Source organism: Oryctolagus cuniculus, chromosome 9 (genome assembly GCF_051225735.1).
Source record: "Oryctolagus cuniculus isolate XC-2025 breed Fujian yellow rabbit chromosome 9, ASM5122573v1, whole genome shotgun sequence".
In the NCBI taxonomy this organism is placed as follows: Eukaryota; Metazoa; Chordata; class Mammalia; order Lagomorpha; family Leporidae; genus Oryctolagus; species Oryctolagus cuniculus.
This window is the reverse complement of record NC_142875.1, coordinates 113,229,797-113,248,077: the sequence shown is the minus strand read 5'-3', so window position 1 is coordinate 113,248,077 and position 18,281 is coordinate 113,229,797. Positions and strand designations below refer to the sequence as shown.

The 18,281-nt window shown below is 39.7% G+C and overlaps 1 protein-coding gene across 7 annotated transcripts in view; it reads left to right on the top strand.

Moving 5' to 3' along the window:
- The window catches only part of RERG (RAS like estrogen regulated growth inhibitor), a 138,835-nt gene that overhangs the window by 68,048 nt on the left and 52,506 nt on the right, over positions 1 to 18,281 (top strand). The window contains exon 3 of one of the 7 annotated variants that reach the window (XM_089304635.1): positions 15,419 to 15,571. The exons of the other annotated variants lie outside the window; for them this stretch is intronic. The gene's annotated coding sequence lies outside the window, so the exon portion shown is untranslated. The remainder of the gene's footprint in view (positions 1 to 15,418; positions 15,572 to 18,281) is intronic. 7 annotated transcript variants of the gene reach the window in all.

The window sequence follows — 18,281 nt, the reverse complement described above, 5'->3', positions numbered from 1 at the left end:
TGAATAGAGTGGGTGCTTTAGACCGTCCAGAAGTGGATCTGCTGGTTCAAGGCACAGAAAGCCATCACTGACAACAGAGTGGGAGAAAGCACGGAAGAGATGTTCATTGCAAAGTGCAGAGCAAGGAGGCAGGCAGCTATTGTTCAGTCCCTGGGCTCCCGTAGGACTTAGGGGTAAAGGTTCTTAAATATTGAAAGATGTTTAGCTCATATCCACATTTCTGATTGGTCTGCAGAGCTTCTCGGCCTCCTTCCGTGGGTTAGCCACATCATGTCCCTTAGGGAAGATTGATGATGTCACAGTGAGCTCCAGTCAGTCTGAGGCTACATGCAGGTGATAATTTTGCTTGGGGTCTGGGGTTCCTAGAAAAGGAACTCCTTAAGAGAAGATGGAATATCAAGATGTTATCTATGGAGGAAATCAATGACCTCATGAGCCTGTGACTGGGGACCTTGTAGGGTCATCTGCTCCATTCCCTCAGTTCAGTGAGCTAACTTTTTACAGTCATAGAGAAATTGTAAGCCAAGGTAGGGAGGCTGGGAGACAACATGAGGAGACTAAGACCTGATGGTATCCAGTATCTGCATTCAGTGCACTGTATAGGGGCTCTGTCTTAAAACTGTTAAAAGGAAAAGACTGGGGTGAGCACTGTCCTAGTGGTTAAGATGCCCACATCTCAAATCGTGGTACCTGGGTTTGATGCCTGGCTCCACTTCCTGATTGAAGCTTCCTGCTAAACTAGACCTGGGAAGCAGCAGGTTGTGGCTCAGGTAGTTGGATCTCTGCCATGCATGTGGGAGACCTAGACTGAGTTTCTTGTTCTTAGCTTTGGTCTCAACCCAGCCTCAGCAATTGTAGACATTTGGAGATTAAACTAAAAGGTGGGAGTTATCTGTCTCTCTCTCAAAAATAAACATAGAAAAAAAAAAGACTCATTCAATAATTCAATATCCAGAGCAAAACTGTTTTATATTTCAAAAATAAAGGAAGAATTATGACACTCAAATAAACAAACTCTGAGGTATGTTTCTCTGTAGTATAGTTGCAAACCATACTAAAGGCAATCCTTCAGACAGAATGGAAAGGACAGAAGGAGGTGTTTTGACTCCATATGAAAAGATGGAATATAAGCAAAAGTAACCACATAGGTTATTATAAAAGGCAGTGTAGAAGTGTATTTCAATAAAAGACACTCATATTAAAAAGGAAGAAATAAAACAATTTCTATTTGAAGGTGACATGATCATGTATGTAGAAAATCCTAAGGCACAAAATCAATTTGCAAAAATCTATAACATTTCTCTACACTATGAAAAATTTAAAAATGATACAAGGTAATTTCATTTATATAAACATGAAAAGAATAACATACTTAGCTATACATTTAACTGAAAAAGTGTCATACTTGTACACTGAAGTTACAACATATTTCTGAAAGAAATTATAGAAGGCTGAATAAATGGAAAGATAGCCCCTGTTCAAAAATTGGGAGAATTAACATTGTTAAGATGGAAAGACAGCACTATTTCTCAAAGCAATCTATAGATTCAACGCAACCTTTATAAAAACTGATATTTCTTTAATGAAATTCACAAGATGATTCTAAAAGTTACATGGAAACGCAATGTACCAAGAATATCTGAAGAATCTTGACAAAAGGAACAAAATTAGAAACTCTTATTCCCTGATTTGAAAATTAGTATAAAGTTTGAATTATCAGGGCTGTGTGATAGCATAAGGATAGACATACAGATCAATGGAATAAAATGCAGTAAAAAATAAACCATTATGTTTCTGACCAATTGATTCCAAACAAATGTATGAGAGCAATTCAGTGATAAAAGAATAATTTTTCCAACAAATGGTTCTGGGACAACTAAATATCCACAAGTGAAAGAATGACATTGGATCTGTACAAAATTTAACTCAAAATAGATCATAGATCTAAATATGAGCTAAGTCTAAAAATTCTTAGAACAGCCAATAATTTGCATACGATATGGGAAAGCACAAATGACAAAAGAGAAAAGAGGTAAACTGAATTTCATCAAAATGTGAAAATCTTGCACATTTAAAGTAGATTATTAAGAAAGTTAAAGAACAACTCACAGAGTAGGAGAAAAACATTCAAATAAGTGATTCATATGTAGAACATTTACACTCAGTAATAAAAAGATGAATAATCTAACTAAAAATAGACAAATTATTTTAAGAGGCATTTATCCACAGAAGGTTTGCAATAAACACATAATACAGTGCACACATAATTAGCCATTAGAGAAATGCAAATCAAAACCACAGTGCAATTCCACTCAGACCCACTAGGATCTGTAATCATAATCAAAACAACATATTGGCAAGAATATGGACATTTGGAACTCTCAAAAATTGCTATTAGAAATATAAATAATGTAAGTATTTTGGGAAACAATTTGGCAGTTTCAGAAAATGTTAAAATGACCAAACCAAAAAATCGTGTGTGTGTATCTCCAATATAAAGAAAAGTCTACACAAAATTTTACATGCAAATGTAATAGAACCTTATTTAAGATAGCAAAAATTGAAAACCAACTTATGTTCATTAACTGATTAATGGATAAGTAAAATTGTACATCTGTGTAATACAATATTATTCAGCATAGCAAAGGAATGAATACTGTAACATGAATCTTGGAAAATTATGGTAAGTGAAACAAATCAGTCACAAAAGACTCCATATTGTATGATACCATTTATCTGGAATGTTCACAAGAGGTAAATCAATAGACAAAGGTTACCAGTTCCCCAGGGCTTTGTAGTTGGGAGAAATTGGGATAGAATGGCAATTAATTGCTAACTGAGTCTGTTTCTTTTTGGGTAATGAAAAGATTCTAAAATTAGATTGTGCTGATTGTGGTGTAATTCTGTGAATATGCTAAGAAACACTGAATTGTATACTTAGATGTTGCATTTTGTGTTATGTTAACTCTTTCTCTTCAATAAGGCTACTTTTGTAAGTTATCTGAGCTTAAAAAGTATGTTTAAAAGTATTAGCTGTTGTATATGTTAAAATATTTCAATTCAGGAAAATTAGAAGACCATTTATAATAATTTTATTGATAGCACATTTTTACCAGATCTTTAACCAGTAACACCTTTTACTTAAAATAGGTTGAATTCTTAGAGTCCATCAATGTTCTTTTTCTTGGAAATACATCACTTTCAAGATATTTTTCATAATAAGTCTAAGGAAACTGAGTAATTTAATTTTTTTAAAGTTTCAAGACCTCTTTGGTTAACCTTAAAAGTAACCTAAAATAATTCAGTGGCAAAATAAAATGGAAAGCAGTATCTTTTTAGGAATGTCTGTTGGACATTGACTCATCACTTCTAATGACATTCTTACTGAAGTGTGCTTTGATTGTGTTCATGCTCCATCAGACACATTCATGGCTCTTCTTTCTTCCAAGCTGGTATTCAGGATATCCCATAGTTTATTTCTGATCTACAGTCCAGCTGTATCTCCTGTTCTTTCATGGACCCTGTAAATGATTCAAATTACTCGGTCTCTGAAATCATCTTGCATTCTTTTATTCATTCATTCCATTAGTCATTCAATTAAAATATTTGTTCTATGTCTAATTGTCCTGTAGGCTCAAGGTACAGGTATATAGAGAAAAATCAGTAGACCACAAGGTAGAATAAAAAGTACTGATGTGAACCGACTCATTGATGTGCAGCAGTCACACCAATTGTTCAGCATTACCACTTACAATTATCATCTCTGATTATAGCTTCCCACACAGGTGGATGCACACATTCCAGGGCAAGTGGGCACATCCTGAAGCAAGACCAGGGCATCACCCTTGCAATGACCCTCATCAGCCAGTAAAACTTGAGTCATCATTGGTGTTTCTGCAGTAATGAACACTATGTATACATCAGTTAAATTTTTCCTTTTGGTAAATCAAAGAGTAATAACTTATGTGTATAGTTGGGATTTTTCTATCTACAGAGCTTTATTTATGCTCTCAGACATGAAGCCAAAGAGAAGGTGTTAGCTCTTGGTTTTATGTTAACAGTGATTTTACTTCCTCTGGTTTTTGGGAGAGGTGATTTATATTTCAAAAAGTGGTTGTTTAGGGTGATTTTTTATTTCCTTTTTTAAAGAAGATTGATTTATTTATTTGAAAGGCAGTTAGAGAGAGAGAGAGAGAGCGAGCTTCCATCTACTGGTTCACTTCCCAGATGGCCACAATAGCCAAGGCTGGTTCGGGCCAAAACCAGGAGCCAGGAGCTTCATCTGGTCTCCCACATGACCAACAGGGGCTCAAACACTTGGGCTGTCTTCCACTGCCCATCCCAGGCACAATAGCAGGGAGCTGGATCAGAAGGCAGCATCCAGGACATGAACCAGCACCCATATGGGATGCAGGTGTTGGAGGTGGCAGCTTTATGCACCTTGCCACAATACCAGACCCTTGGGGGATATAATATTTTGGAAACTTGAGTTGGAAGGAGGCAGAATGTATGAGAAAGTTGGAGCACCTTCTCTGAGAGGCAGAAATGCCACATTGGTGTGGAGTGTTGCCACGCTGTGGAATTCTGCGGGCTTCCTTTTTGTGGCTGTCAATCACATGTTCTATAAAATATGTCCTTTCATAAGACTCTGTCTCCAGAAAGTGAGACTATTATCTGGCCTCTACGTCAACATATTGGACCCAGAGACTAGAAGTCATTGGCCTCTGCATGTTGGTAAAATTCCAATGATGGAAAATTACCCTGAAGACAATAATTTCAGAAAGTGTGCATTAAAGAATTTAACATTTTTTAAAGCAATAGACTATTTTAGAATAATTTTAGGTTCACAGCTAAATTGAGCAGAAAGTACAGAGTTCCCATACACAATGGTACTTCAAAAATTCATGGAAAAAATTTTAAATCCAAGCCGTTTTTTCATAATTCACACTTTTTATTAACTTTCTTGATGACCCCTTATATGCATGGATTTCAATATTTTTTTTACCAAAACAAAGTTGTTTTTAATTCTATTCTCCATGGCCTTTTTGAAGTCCCCTTGTACCCTCTCTGCCCCTCTATCGCCACCCAGCCTACCTTAGTATCAGGCTCTCCACCAGAGTCCTAGATTTGTTCCAATCAATGAACCTATAGCGGTACATCATTATCACTGAAGTCCACAATTTACATTAAGTTTCAGTGATTTAATAACTACTTATAAATTATTTATTTATTTAAAATGTTTACTTATTTGAGAGACAGAAAAAGAGAGCTCCCATCCTCTGGTTCCTTCCTCAAATGCCTGAAATGACTGGAGCTGGGCCTGGATAAAGTCAGGAGCAGGGAATTCAGAAGACAATCGCTTGAGCCATCACTGCTGTGTCCAGAGTATACATTAGAAGGAAGCTGTAGTAAAGAACAGACTATGAATTGAATCCAGGCATTTCAGTGTGGGATGCTCGCATCTTAACTGCTAGGCTAAACACTTGTCCATATTTTAAAATAATTTAAAGTGTTAGTTTTATTTAAGTAAAGTTGTACCTTTGTGTTAAAGTGGTCTTTATTTTTGTTATAATTAGAATAGTTGGATTCAGTTATGAGTGCCCTTTATATATATATATATATATATATATATATATATATATATAACTTGCTTTGAATTTGATAGATTTAATTAAAATGTAGAACAATTTTCAAACTAGCTTTAGCTTGCATTTTCCTTGAACACTTGCATTGTGTGTACACACACATACATTCATATACATAGATTTAAGTGGATGATGTGTGCCCTCTTTATTTCACTGCTTATGTGGCATTTTGCTTCTGTTAATGTCCCTACTTTGTGGTCTCCAAAAAGAGTATGGATTAATCATTTAGAATGGGAGTTTAGTACTGGCCAGGAACTGTCACATGAATGCTTGGCTAGGAACTCATGCAAATACAACTTGGTGCACATCTGAATGTGATCTGCAGAACCAGTAAGACATACAGAGATTGATTATGAAGCACTGACTCACATGATTGTGAAGACCCAGAAGTCCCATGATCTGCCATCTGCAATCCAGAAGTCCAGGGAACTCCAGAAATGGTGTAGATTCAAGAACAACTGTGAAGACTTGAGAATCAGAAGCACCGTGGGGAAAAGATCAGCCTGCAGCTCAAGGAGTCAGGCAGAAGGGACAAATTCTCAGCTCTTCCATCTTGTGTTCTAGTCCAGTCTGTAAGTGATTGGATGATGCCAACCTGCAAAGGTGCAGATGGTCCCCTTTATATAGGCCACTGATTCAAGCACTAATGTCCTCCAGAGAGACACTCACAGAAACACCCAGGAATAGAGTTTAGCCAAGTATCTGGATGTACCATGATCCAATCAATTTAATACATAAAAATAACCATCACACCTCTGTACACCTAGAAAGAACCTCACTGATAAGTCTTTTTGTTCCCCAGAAAAATTTTATTTAAGGTATACAAACTTCATGCATTCCATAAATACAACTTTAGGAACATAGTGATTCTTCCCACTGTACCTGCACTCCCACCTTTCTTCCTCCTCCCTCTCCTATTATCATTCTTATTTTTTACTAAGATCTGTTTTCAATAAACTTTATACACAAATGATTAACGCTGTACTAAGTAAAGAGTTGAACAAATAGTATTGAAAAAACTGTTCCTCAACAGTCGAGACAAAGGCTGTTCAAAGTCATCCCATCTCAATGTGTCACTTTCACTTCTGTGGACTATCTTTTGGGTGCTCTATTAATTCTCACAGATCAGGGAGAACATATGGTATTTGTCCTTTGGGGACTGACTTATTTCACTAAGTATGATGTTTTCCAGTTTCATTCATTTTGTTGCAAAAGACACGATTTCATTTTTTAGGGCTGTGTAGTATTCTTTGGTGTACATATTCTACTCTTTTTTGGGAGGGGGGACAGGCAGAGTGGACAGTGAGAGAGAGAGACAGAGAGAAAGGTCTTCCTTTGCCATTGGTTCACCCTCCAATGGCCGCTGCGGCCAGCGCGCTGCGGCTGGTGCTGCGGCTGGCGCACCATGCTGATCCGAAGGCAGGAGCCAGGTACTTATCCTGGTCTCCCATGAGGTGTAGGGCCCAAGTACTTGGGCCATCCTCCACTGCACTCCCTGGCCACAGCAGAGAGCTGGCCTGGAAGAGGGGCAACTGGGACAGAATCCGGCTCCCCGACTGGGACTAGAACCCAGTGTGCCGGTGCCGCAAGGCGGAGGATTAGCCTAGTGAGCCGCGGTGCCGGCCGGGTGTACATGTTCCATAATTTCTTTATTCAGTCTTCAATTGACAGGCATTTGGGTTGATTCCACGTCTTAGCTATTGCAAATTGAGCTGCAATAAACATAGGGGTACAGATAACTCTTTCATATGCTGATTTCATTTCCCTTTGGTAAATTCCCAGGAGTGGGTTGGCTGGATCATATGGTAGGTCTATGTTCGGATTTCTGAGGTATCTCCATACTGTCCTCCACAGTGGCTGTACCAATTTACATTCCCAACAGTGGATAAGGGTATCTTTTTCCCCACATCCCTGCCAGCATTTGTTGTTTGTTGATTTATGTATAAAAGTCATTCTGTCAAGGGTGAGTGAAACTTCATTGTGGTTTTGATTTGCATTTCCCTGATGGCTAGTGATCTTGAGTATTTTTTCATATGTCTATTGGCCATTTGTATTTCATCTTTTGAAAAATGCCTGTTTAATGTCTAAACAAGATAAGAGTCGGAGAATTCAAGGGGCTTCCATAGCCTTGGAAACTCATGACTGGTGCATAGGGAGATTACTGATGCCATAAACAGGAGTGTCAGTTTGTAAAGTCAACAACAGGAGTCACTGTGCACTTACTCCTCATGTAGGATCTCTGTCCTTAATGTGCTGTACATTGAGACTTAATGCTATAACGAGTACTCAAACAGTATATTTCACTTTGTGTTTCTATGGGGGTGCAAACTGTTGAAATCTTTACTTAATGTATGCTAAACTGATCTGTATATAAAGAGAATCGAAAATGAATCCTCATGTGAATGGAAGGGGAGAGGGAGTGGGAAAGGGGAGGGTTGCGGGTGGGAGGGACGTTATGGGGGGGAAGCCATTGTAATCCATAAGCCGTACTTTGGAAATTTATATTCATTAAATGAAAGTTAAAAAAAAAGAAAAATGCATGTTTAAGTCCTTTGCCTATTTCATAACTGGGTTGTTTGTTTTGTTGTTGTTGAATTTCTTCAGTTATTTAAAGATTTTGGATAGTAATCCTTTGTCAGTTGCAGAGTTTGAAAATAATTTCTTCCATTCTGTCGGTTGCCTCTTCAGTTTGCTGAGTGTTTTTGTAGTTTAGATGCTTCTCAATTTGATGTAGTCTCATTTGTCTATTTTGGCTTTGATTGCTTATGCCTCTGGGGTCTTTTCCAAGAACTCTTTGCTTATGCCAATATCTTGCAGTGTTTCCCCAATGTTCTCTAATAATTTGGTGGTATCAGGTTGTAGATTTAGGTCTTTAATCCAATTTGAGTGGATTTTTGTGTAAGATGTAAGTAGGGGTCTTGCTTCATACTTCCGTATGTGGAGATTCAGTTTTCTCATTACCATCTATTGAAGAGACTGTCCTTGATCCAGAAATTGATTTTAGCTCCTTTGTCAAAGATATGATGGTTGTAGATATGTCTGGGTTTGGTTTGCTTTTGAGATGCATTGATAGCTCATTTATTTGGTGCCTTCCAATTTCTTGAAGTAGGCACCAATTGCTATAAACTCTCCTCTTAACACTACTTTTGCAGTATCCCATAAGTTTTGATTTGTTGTATTGTCTTCATTCATTTCCAGAATTTTTTATTTCTCTTTTGATTTCTTCTATGACCCACTGTTCATTCAGGAACATATTGTTCAGTCTCCATGTGTTTGTGTGTGTGTATATATATATATATATATATATATATCTAGAGATTCTTGAGTTGATTTCCAGCCTTATTCCATTGTGATCTGAGAAGATGCCTGATATGATTTTGATTTTTCTTCTGACTCACCTAGGCTGTCGTTAAGGCTTTGATCTATTAAATTCTTCATTTCCAAAATTTTGTTTTTATTTCCTTTTAAAATCTCTATTTTATGGGAAAAAAATTTATTCATGTCATATATGGATTTCTTTAGTTTGTGGATTTGCTTCTAATTATTTATAAGTAATCCTACGATCAATTTTTTGAGTTTGTTTCTGGCATTTCATCAATCTCTTCTTCACATTCTAGTATTTAAGTGTTGCTATGTTCCTTTGGGGGCATCACATTGTCTTCCTTGTTCTTGTTTCTTGAATTGCTGGAATTGCTGTGTTTATTTTTAGGCATTTGTGGATATATTTGGGTTTTTCCCCCCTTATGATGGATTTTATCTGTAGACTATTCCTCTGTGGCTTAGTGGAATGTCTGCTTTTTTAGTGAATACCCAGATGTGTGTGCTGGGTGTGGCCAGGGAGCTCTGTTCAGTGCTCCAGGGTGGAGGGAGTGTCCAGGATGACATCCAAGTTGGGCATAATAAATCGTTAAATCTCCTTTTTTTTTTTTTTTTCTTATCAGAGGGTAGGTTTGATCTGCTGTGTTGGTCTACCTCCTCTCCTCCAAGGAGACCAATGCCTGGGCACTAGCCCCAGTTGGTGCAGTATTCATCTGCACTGCCACAAGAACCACACAAAAGATCTGTGCAGTCCTCAGTGTGAGCATGGATACCACAGCAATGACCCTCACCAGTGAATCAGGGAGCCATGAGTATGTGGAGCTACCCACGGTGACTGCCCAAAGATGTAGCCACATCCTGCACCCTCCCTTGCAGCCACAGTGTTTAGACAGTCCCAGAACACAGTCCCAGTCACAAGCACTCAGCCCCCATCAGTTCTGCCAGCCAGACTCAGCTGTCTCCTCTTGGCTGGTTGATGGGCACATGGATACAAGCTGGCATAGCTGTTTTGTATGTCCAATATGGCACCCACCCTCTCTTGGCTAGTTACAGGACACTGGTGCTGGGGACCTGGGGAGAGAGAAACATGCCTCCTTTTTTTCCCTCTAGGGTTGTAGGTACACTGTCCCCCAGAGGGCTCCAAGCTGGACTCACGCCAGGCTCTTCCTGCAGCTGTATTGCCAGTGGCTTGGGCTGCTATAGTCAGGTCTCACCTCACTCTCCAAAGCTGGTGCTGTGGTTGTTGGCTGCTGGGGTTCTGAGTTGTGGTCACACCCTTGATGTAGGTCCACAGTGTTCCTCTAATTTGCATGGAGTTTCCTCAGCAGTTTTTTCCCTGACTTCCTTGAGGCTATACTCTCTCTACATTTTTTTTAAAACTATCTTTCCCTAGGCTAGAGCACAAAGCTCCCTCCACATTCCACCATCTTGGAATCCTCCACAGATCTATCTTTATAAATTGCTTCTTACAGAACCTGTCATAAGGTGAAACTATTTAAACCTCACTTCTTCGATCTTATAGGGTTTTTCTATTATTCTTAGAGATTTATTTATTTGAAGGGCAGAGTGGACAGGGCTTGGGGTTGGGGGTTAGGGGAAAAAGGGAGGGAGAGGGAGAGAGGGAGAGAGAGATTTTCCATTTGTTGATGTTGGTTCACTTGCCAAATTGTAACATCTGGGAATGAACGAAGCCAAAGCCAACAACTCCATGTAGGTCTCCCACATGGGTAGTAGGGACTCAAGTACTTAAGCCATCATCCATTCCTTCTGAGGTGCAGTAGCAGTGAGCTGGACCAGAAGGAGAGTAGCCAGGACTTGAACCAGCACAGTAATATGGGATACAGGCTTCCCAAATAACACCTTAATCAGCTATGCTACAATGCCTGCTCCTAACTAGTGCTAAATGTCACTTTTTCTTTGTTGTGTGTGATTGAAGCCAAGAGGCCCTGGAAGAACAACAGGGGATGGCACTGTGGTGTAGTAGGTAAAACTGCCAACTGCCACAACAGCATACCATATGGACACCAGTTCAAGACCCAACTGCTCTGCTTCTGATCCAGGTCCCTGCTAATGTGCCTGGGAAAGCACCAGAGGATGGCTCAAGTGCTTGTACTCCTGAACCCATGTGGGAGACCTGAAGGAGCTCCTGGCTCCTGGCTCCTGGCCGTTGCAGCCATTTGGCTGTCTCTGTCTCTTCCTCTCTCTGTGTAATTCTGACATTCAAATAAATAAATGCATCTTATAATAAAAAGAAAAGAAAAACAACACATCACTCTTGGGAAATGTAATCTTTTGAAGACAATTGGAAATTGTACACATTTCTGTTATGATGGGGTCTTGGAATGCTGATGGTACAAACTAAAAGGTGAAGAACTCAATTGGTTAATGAGATGAGGAAGCAATGATAAGCCAGACTTGCAGGTTTAATAAAGGAAAAACTGAGTTGTAAAATTGGCCTTATCTGGTCTTGGAAGCATAATTTTCAATTATTATTCAACTTTCAAAGAGCAATTTGTAAGTCTGTGTCACCAATCGAAAGCCTTTTGCCTTGATTTCAGCAAAGGACCAATTAAAACTTTATTCACAGGGTATATGCCTTTGGTCTAGCAGTTAAGTCAACAGATAAAGCACTTACATACCATGTAAGAATATCTGGGTTCAATTGCTGGCTCTTGACTCCAGCTCCCTGCTCATGCACACCGTGAGAGGCAACAGTAACAACTCAGGTAGTTGGATTCCTGCCACCCACATTAGAGATGTAGACTCAGCTCCCAGCTTCCAGCAGACCCAGCCTTGGCTATTACAAGCGTTAGGGAAGTCAATCAGTGGATGAAAGCACTCTCTCTTGTCTGTTTGGGCTTTCTCTTTCTGTCTCTCAAATAAATAAAACTTTTAATTTTTTTTAAAAAACTTCATTCACTTTTACTAGCCAAAAAGAAAAGATCAAGAAAAACAAATAAAGCAAAAACATTATCATTGTGACTTTATAAAAATGTTAATAAGAGACATCTACACAAAAAAAAACAATGTTTTATGTAGATGTGGTTTATATAAGTAGATTCTATTTTCAAAGTTAACACTCATGATCTACTACCATTTTCTAAACACCTTTAACTTCAGCTTCCATCAAAACCAACTCACCAAACTGCTTGTTTCTGCAGCACATCAAAAGGGTCATTTTTGATATCAGAATATATGGTGGCTCCTGCAGACCAGTGGTTCTCAACATGTGGTTCCCCAGGAGCATCAATATCGTGTAAGATGTGTGAGTTCTCAGGCCCCACTGAATCAGAAATTCTGGGTGTGGAGGTCCAGCACTCTAGGGGTTTGAAGTCCCACAGGTGATTCTCACAATGCTGATTCTTGATAACCTTTGTTCAGAAGAGGCAGATGTTGACTTCAGAGTGCAATGTTTCCAATTCAAATGCTTAAATGCTCTCTGATTTCACTACAGAACAAAGTGGCCAAGCCGGGCTAGAAGTTGGGCTCTTCAGGACAACCAAGCCAAGAGTCACACTCAATCTGAGCTGTGTCCAGTCCCTGGGAATTTCTGGTTTGCTCAGGCCTCCAGTTGGTAGACCCAAGTAGGGAAAGCCAAGTCAGAGAAACCCTCAGTAATCTTTACTTATGCCGTACACTTGGTAAGATCTTTCCTCTGCACCAAGGCTTCTTTAGGCATTGTCTCCCTAATAAGATTTGCTTTACTTATGAGATGTAGTAGTTTTGTTGCTCTTTTGACCTGAGATGTAGAAAGAGAGCCTGAACACATAGCATAATAGAATCTTGGGGTCAGCAGGGTTCATCTAATCCAGACTTTTGGCAGGCAGTATAATGGTTGATTACAACATTCTGAATCATAACAATAATAATCAAATTAATACTCTCAAAGCATTGTATCTTTCCTAAAGTCACTTCCTATATGTTAATTTGTGTCATTTTCAAATAACATGTATAAAGAAAGGTGGTTTACATCATGATCATGATCATGATGAGAAAAGAAGTTCTAGAGGCCCAAAGCTAAATTGAACAATTGGGAATGAAATTCACATCTCTGTTCCCTTTACATTACACCTTCATTGGATCCAGGAATTAGATTAAACTGGGTATAAATATGATGTTTAATTTTTTTAAAATTCTCGTTATAAGCCTGTGACAGTAGATATTCATTTTCAATGTCTTTCAGGCTCTCAGAACTTTCTAAAACTGTGATCTGCAACTCCTGGCTTTTCTATTCTTGGCAACCCCTCTGTTTCACTGCTTGCACCACACATCCTCACCCAGGCACACAGAAGGGTCATGTCATGCGTTTGAGAGGTTGACAACTGTAAGAAATACCTTGGAATTCCTTCTCAATGAAATGCTGGGTTCTTGTGGAGCTTTGAGCTTCTTCATGTTGTGTGTTCAGAACCATTGTTCTGAATTTTCTGCAGTAGTGACGATTGCAGTCCACCTGTTATCCTCTTACTGCCCCCTGTAATGAATAACCTGCCTTCAGAAGATGATCCGGGCAGCTCATTATGGTCATGGAGTAGACTAGGATCAGACACCTCCGTGCTTTATCTGTCTTCCATCTCTAAAATGTTGGCAGGGAGAGATGGAGAGGATAAAGACTAGCAAGGTGCAGAGGAATCCTGGGAGGCTAGAGTCAAGGGGTTAGGTGAACTTGATTCTCAGGAAGTCTAAAACAGTGCTGTAATTGATGTGTGCCTGTTATTATGTTTTAACTTCTTTCGGTCTCTTTGGTACTTACTCCAGGGAACCATGACCCTAATTTAAAAATATGTTCTGCTAGTAAAAGCCTGCCAGGCACCTTGGGCAGGGCTGTTATTTAAAGCTACTTCAGTCATTGCTCGCTGCAAATGAAGGTAAAATGTACATGCTAACTCTCACCACTACCCATATCAACTGAATAATTTGCCCAAGGCTAGGCAGATCATGAAACAAGTGAGGCCAGGATCTCACATCATCCATTCTGCCAGTTCCCTTAGGGAAGTACAGAGTGTATATTTTCTGGAAGTACAGTTTATTATGTTGTTTGAAAATGTTACTCTAAGCAACAGATGTTATTTTTGGAGCCTGAGCAACTTTATGTTAGTAAAAAAAAAATGCTTTGGCAGAAGTTAAAAGATTGTTGGCTTGAAGAAGTGGCTGGTGTATGGGGTTCCAATCTAGCACCCTGAAGTGTGCTGTGGCAGTCTACATGCAGAGACAGAAGTCTGTAATCTGCAGGGTGGTGGCCACCCTGCTATGACTAATGCAGCCAGGCCTCAGCAGGAGTCCCTCCCTAACCTTCGGCATGAAAGTGCCAGGGAGAGAAGTGAACGACCTGGAATCTGAGTGTGCCCTCAGCATCCATTTGGATTTGGTACAGTTTGTTCCTTCTCTTCATTTGGCTCAGAATCGTTAGGAGTTTGAAGCCTCAAAGAGCGAGTCATAGTGTTCAGTGCCCAGAGGATTATTTACACTTTGCTCTTACATTAAATTGTGAGAGTGGCACTCCAGCTTAGTGAAGAGAGCACTCCCCCTGGAAAACTTCAATAACATCCTTCTGGATTCTCTCTAGGGTCCAGAGGCAATGCAGTTGAATGTCTAGTTTATTCTCATAAGCCTTTGACTATTTTGTTCTAATTAACACTTCACATGGGTGGCAAATTCCCATGGGAAAAATACAGAAGGAAATTGAGTAGATCAGGCATGACCCAAGACTAGAGAATTAAACAGGGGCTCTATGGGCCCCCAGCACGGAGAGTCTGCAGTTCAATGCATAGTAATCCTAGGGGAATCTTGCTCTTGCCTTTCTCAAGGAGGCCTAATCTGGTGAGTAGGGATGCTGAACCCAGGAGAAAACAGGGTATCTAGTAGGTGGCTGCATTGTGACACCTGGCAATCAATTTGATTTGGACCAATATTGTAACCCCATGTTGAGGGTTCAGGACTTGCTTGTTTCCCTTGGAAGTAGGAACCAATGAGCTAGAGAGGTTGTCAAGGTCTCAGAAAAATAAACTGGGCCCAGAGACTCTCCTATGTGAGCTGGAGTAAATTTATGGATGGCCCAAACACTTCCGTTGTTTAGGGAATCATTGGAGTTTGCTTAATAGACACTGAGTTTGGCATTTATTGGAGAAGCAGTTGAGAAGAGGGTAGGCAAACCCAGGCCTCAAGGGGGTAATGAAGCCTTGCTCCAGTCAGGATTGGCTCAGAGACCCAGGGGTCTGCTTGAGTCAGACTTCATAAACTGTGCCATCTGCCATTTAACAGTCTGAGTAAGTTCTGATTCATTCCCGCTTTTAATCTGCTTTGCTTGGGTTCAGATGGAACTGTGATTCCTAGGGAGACCAGCATGTGTTTCTCATGTGTTTGGTTGATGTGAGGCGGTGGCAGAAGGAAGGACAAGGAAGGAAACCCCAGTATCTCTCTGATTTCTCTTTCTGTGCTTCCTGTGCTATCTCTTGCAGGGGCTACATTTCCTCGGGACTTTTAAGTGCATCAAAAGAGCTCCTCCCTCAGGGATCCCCTGTCCAACTGGGCAGTCTCCACTGACGCCAGGTTCTTCTGGAAAGTTCCAGATGCTCCACTCTGGTCTTCACTTCCTCATGTTGACTCCTGAGGTCTGGTTGTGGGTATAGCTCTCTGCTATTGAGTTCCCATCCCCTAACTGACTTCTCAGGTCTTCCAGCATATTGAGCAATAATTTCTATCTATTAAATGCTTCTGTTTAAAAGACCTGGAGTGGTTTCTGGTTTCCTGGCTAGACCTGATGGTGCACTCCCCCGACTCCCAGCAGATCTGGAATTGCAGCAGAGAAATCTATTAAGTTACTTGTTTTCCTGTACCCCACATTAAAGTCTTATCCTCTATTAGAAATGCTTCAAAACAATTCTTTACATTCATGTTGAAACTTAGCTGTTGGGGATCTTTGTCCTTTTCTTCTCAAACCCCTATATTCATGTAAAAATTAACAGAGGCATCACTTGAAATACTGTCCATGTCATGTCACAAATGAAATTTTGCATTTTAATTGTCACCCATGCTTCTTCCCTGTTGCCTGAGTCATGCACTTTTCCTAGTATGTTAATCCTTTTTCTCTTTTTTTGAAAGTCAGGCCAGCCGGCAGGGGTAATATCAGCTGGGATTTTGTGTAGTGCTTGTGGCATTGTTGGCTCTCAGCACAGTGCTCATGATCTCTCCCTGCATTTTGTTACATTTCAGCAAAAGGTAGAAAGGGATCCTCATTAACCCACCTGGGGGCTCAACAGCCAACAATATTCATACAGCTTCAGCAAAGTTTGTCAAAAATTCACAGCGAAAATCTAAGCTTAACATGAGTAGCTCCCCATAGAGCTATGGCTAATGAAAAGAATTTGAGCTTCTCACAATATAAATGTTAGAGCATTCCAAGGTCTGGTTCATATTGTAAGGAGGTCTATGTTCTGTTCTTTACTGTGGCATTGATTAGCTGTGTGTTGATAGGCAAGGGTTGTCTTTCTGGCACCATTTTCGTTCGTTCTTTTTTTTTTTAAGCTTTTATTTAATGATGTATTTTTCATAGGTACAGCTTTAAGAATACAGTGGTTCTTTCCTGCCTACCTGCCTTCCCATCTCCCATCCACTCTCACATCCCATTCTTCACTATGGTTCATTTTTAGTTTAACTTTATATACAGGGGACCAACTCTATGCTAAGTAAAGATTTCAACAGTTTGCACCCCCCCACACACACATCAAATAAAGTACTATTTGAGAACAAGTTTTGCAGTTAATTCTCATAGTACAACTCATTAAGGACAGAGATCCTAAACAGGGAGTAAGTGCACAGTGACTTCTGTTGTACATTTAACAATTAATACCCTTATTTTTTATGTCAGTGATCACCCAAGGCCTTTTCCATAAGTTGCCAAGGCTATAGAAGCCTTCCGTGACCACAGACTTTGGGAACCATTTTCACAATAAGTGTGTTAAACTAGATAACCTCTAAGCACCCAGGAACATAAAGTTGTAACAGATAGTACATTTGGTTGTGTTTTTTTGTTCTTGATGCTTTATTTTCCTTTCTTGGGAACAGAAGAGATCCTTGCGGGCACAGAAATAAAAGACTTTTTTATGATTTTTCTTCCCAGGTTAACAGTCCTTCCATATTACCCCTTGTGCTTTGACCAGTGGGTGTGGGATGCTCACCTGATTATCTCTTGGCCCTAGAGGCAGTGCTGTAGTGGACGGCTCTAAGTGAGATAAGAGGAATGGGGTTGTGATTCTGGTTTTTAAGCTTGTGTGGTTAAAATTCAAACACTTAAGTTCTCGCATTTGGTATATTCGAAAACTTGATCCCCTGATTTTATTCTGACGGACCTGATTGAAACCTATGTAGCATACAAGGGCTTTCAGTAACAGTCTTACTGCCCACAAGACTAGAGAGTGCTTAGAGAGGAGGAAACTGTGCTCCAAGGAACACACACTTGCTGATTCTGAGGTTTTCCATATGTGGAGATTCGGCTGTGTGATACGGTGACATCTGTGTGTGAGAGCTTTTGTTCCTTAAGGTTTCACTGCTTGTTGGCATTCAAGATGTGCTTTCTTCCAGCTCAGCTCTTCAGTTCCCACCTCTACTGTGCCACCATCCATGTGATGGGGGAAATGGATTGCTAATGTCCAATACTCAAAGTAATTTTTTCAACTATGTTGGGTCAAAGTGTGATCTGATTAGTATGACTCTCACATGCCAAGTGTTTTATTGTACAGTATTTACTCCAGTAACCCTGGGCATGGAAAAGATAAGCATAAGATTGTCCTCCTTATTTTAGAAATGATAAAATGGAGCCTATCTCCTACTATAGGATTCCTTTTCATTTCTTTGTGAATGGAGCCCTTATAAAAATTTCCAAAAATGCGGGCTCAGAAAGACAAGAACCACATGAATTCACTCATATATGGAATCTAACAAAGTTGTTCTCATAAAAGTTGTGTGTAGAACAGTGGTTACTGGAGGCTGGGGAGAAAAGAGAAGAGGGGGGTAGGAAATAGTTGACTAATGGATGTTAAGCTATAGCAAGATAGGAGTAAGGTGAACCAACGGCAAAGGAAGACCTTTCTCTCTGTCTCTCTCTCTCACTGTCCACTCTGCCTGTCAAAAAAAAAAAAAAAAAAAAAAAAAAAAAAAAAAAAAAAAAGAAATTCTGATGTTCCATTGCACCTTAGGGTAACTATACATACATAATTATGATGCACATTATATGTATTGTCTAAGACTGGAAGATAAGATTTTGAATGTTTTCATCATAAAGAAATGCTAAATGTTTGAGGAGATACATACTTTACCCTGATT